This window comes from Sardina pilchardus, chromosome 5 (genome assembly GCF_963854185.1).
Source record: "Sardina pilchardus chromosome 5, fSarPil1.1, whole genome shotgun sequence".
Taxonomy (NCBI): domain Eukaryota; kingdom Metazoa; phylum Chordata; class Actinopteri; order Clupeiformes; family Clupeidae; genus Sardina; species Sardina pilchardus.
In genome coordinates this window covers 8421066-8424212 of record NC_084998.1, presented here as the reverse complement: position 1 = coordinate 8424212, position 3147 = coordinate 8421066, and the positions used below count along the sequence as shown (strand labels likewise).

Genomic DNA, 3147 nt, shown 5'->3' with positions numbered 1-3147 from the left:
TGATGTTTTGACTATTGTGCCATGTGTTTTTATTAATCAACTTGATGCAAGGTCAATCAGATCAATATTTGGTGTTATATGTGGTGTTTATTAGCACTGACTACCTTAAAAAAAAAAAAAAAAAAAAAAAAAACATCAGTTCTCCTCAGTGCACTTGTCTTTGTTTATTAATTCAACACTTATCCAAAGCGATTTACACATATTAGAAGGGCTATTGTCCCTGGGGCAAGTCAGGGTTAAGTGCCTTGCTCCAGGGCACAACAGTGGATGCCAGGAATTGAACCCACAACTTTACTGGCTGCCATATGCTAGACCAGCTCCTTAATCACTACTCTACCACTCTTCTTCTTCTTCTTCTTCTTCTTCTTCTTCTTCTTCTTCTTCTTCTTCTTCTTCTTCTTCTTCTTCTTCTTCTTCTTCTTCTTCTTCTTCTTCTTCTTCTTCTTCTTCTTCTTCTTCTTCTTCTTCTTCTTCTTCTTCTTCAATAGGTTGTTGGCTCAAGATGGCTTCTTGTGTGTTCTCCCTCTTCTTCCTGGTTTCCTTGATTTCCTCCATCACTGCTGCCAATCCTACCGGCCTCAAAATTCGGATTACAGAAAAAGCACGGCCTGTTTGTAAGAAACAAATGCTCAATATTCATTTCACCAAATAAACTGTGTTAAACATTATAGTCTAAAGGTAAAGAAAAAGGATTTAACACCCTGCTGCTGAAAGTAAGAGTTACGTTTATTTCATGCTTCAGCAAATCATGGCTCACAAGCACTGGTATCTGAAAGACACTATTCTCACCAGTGTTTTTTCCAGCGAAGTAACTGTAGTATTTGTACTGTGTTTTGCAGTGATTGGTCATGGAATAAAGAATTTACAGGGGCTGATTGGTAAATCCGTACCAAAGATGGGCGAGTAAGAAACTATTTTTATCAATATTGGTTTGTTTTGTTGCTTAATATTCTTCTAATTCTAATATTCTTGCGGGGGTTTTGTTTGTTTTACTTTTGTTAAATAAAACATGACATTTATATTATCCTCCCCTACTCAGAATCACTAGAATAGAGGTGGATCCTGCTCAAGTCAATCTACTTTTCATGGCAAATAATATTCTCAAATTTGAAATCAACAACCTGCAGATGACTGTGAAAAAAAGGTAAAACCGATTGTTTTAATCTTTTTAACAGTGAGAAAACACTAGGCAGTAGACTACTTGGTGACCTTGAGAAATGGAAATCTATGTGAAAACTCCTTTACAACATTAGGAGTATCAGACATTATCTGACACAGGATTCCACACAACTTCTTGTACAGGCCAAGATGATCTCCAAACTAGACTAGTGTAATTCACTGTTAGCTGGCCTGCCTGCTAGTGTAGTAAGATTGTTAGAACTGATTCAAAATTCCGCAGCACTGCACGCCTGATGTTCAATCAGCCAAAGAAGACACAATGTAGAGTAATCCTAGTTACTCTACATTGTAAACTCTACAAGTTTAATTCAAATCTCTCACCTTGGCCTATAGGAAACTTACTGGATCTGCTCCCTTTTACCTCAATTCTATGATCCAGCTGTCCATCCCCAACCGCCCACTGTCATGGCACATGAACCCTAGCTCACTCTATAACTGTTATTTGGTTTTGTCATGACAAGTTAGGGTTAATGATAAAAACATTATACATCATTGTGTATTATTGCTATTATCCTTAATGTAGTCTTACCATCTTTTTAAAACTGTTCACTGTTCATTTAACTGTTGTATTGTTTTATTTGTAAGTCACTTTGGACAAAAACATCTGCCAAATCCCAACCATAACCATAACCATACTGAATCATTGGAGAAACATTTCACCTTTTGTCTTCTCTGTTGCAGTGAAACAACCCGCACAGACGTAAGAGACGTGAGAGTCTTGATTGGAGTGGAACTCAAACAAAAGGCTGATGGACATCTGAATATTGCTATAGAAGAATGTAATTTCAGTGCCCAAAGTGAGACACAGTCCACTAGGTAAGTACCTGGGTACCAGTAGACTAAGACACATTCTAGATTAAAAGCACGTTGGTCTTAAGTGCAATCCCTGCTCAGGGACCTATAGGGACCAAGTATATTCCCAGAGTATTGCCAAACCAGGCTTGTATGGCTGGGCAATAAGAAGGGAGACCACGCGAGGAATTAACAATAAGTTATTAAAGCAGGGAGGAATAATAGTGCACCAAAAGAGAGAAAGTGTCAGGATAAGTGTGGGAAGAAACAAAAGAGTCATGCAAGTCTGAATGTCCAGTATGCAGTGTAGTGTGCAAAGCAGTCTAAAGTGGAGAGCAGGAACACTGCACAGCCACCAGGAAGCCTTTTAATGCAGACAGGAGAGGAAAATATACAAAGTATAATTAATTCTTGATGGAATTCTTGTAGAGAAGAGAGTCCGAGATTGGATAATGTTTTTTGGGGGGTCGCCAGACAAAAAAAGTTTAAGAACCACTAAACTTGATGACCTGATTAATTCTGATGATGTTATATATATATATATATTATTTGTTTTACAGCAACTGGGAGAGAATCCTTGGGTACAGTGCCAGAGTTCTCGTCACCAATTTGGTTTGTTCCTTCTGTGATCTTCAAATCAACTGAACAGGGTTTGGATGAATCTGTGTGAAATCCTCTGCTGAAACAAAATAATCTGTTAACCTACACACAGTAGTGCAGTTAACCTGAGCTTTAGACTGCTGTCCCAGTTTACAATCAGTCAGTTTTGGGTTCAACAGAGTACTTGGTCATTTCCCAATGTATGTTTTTAAAAATGTCGATAACTTTTATGAACATAGTTACAAAATAAGGCATCTTCATCTATCTGAAGTAGTCTGCAAGAAAAGGGTGGACTGAATTACAGTACTGATCCAGTCCTCCACATTATGGGTCACCTGACCATGCGGTGACCCACCTGAGCAGTAGGCTAACATAATCAACCTAAATTAGAAACTGCGGCCTGAGACAACAGAATGTGGAGCTGATGGAACTAAGCTAACACAAGCACAATTTCCCAGTCAAAGGAACATACACCTGAGAAACAGGACTATCTGTCTTTCTGCAGTTCTGTCCTGTTCTTCGGATATCCGGCGTTCCTAAAATCAATGTAATGTTGGAGGATCTAGTGAAGACTAA

General features: G+C 38.5%; 1 long non-coding RNA gene across 1 annotated transcript; it reads left to right on the top strand.

Annotated features, from left to right (window-relative positions):
• Positions 1 to 511: 511 nt before the first annotated feature.
• LOC134079527 (uncharacterized) lies at positions 512 to 1989 on the top strand. The gene is made up of 3 exons (XR_009939079.1): positions 512 to 614; positions 840 to 903; positions 1861 to 1989. It is a non-coding gene; the product is annotated as an uncharacterized LOC134079527 (long non-coding RNA).
• Positions 1990 to 3147: the final 1158 nt, after the last annotated feature.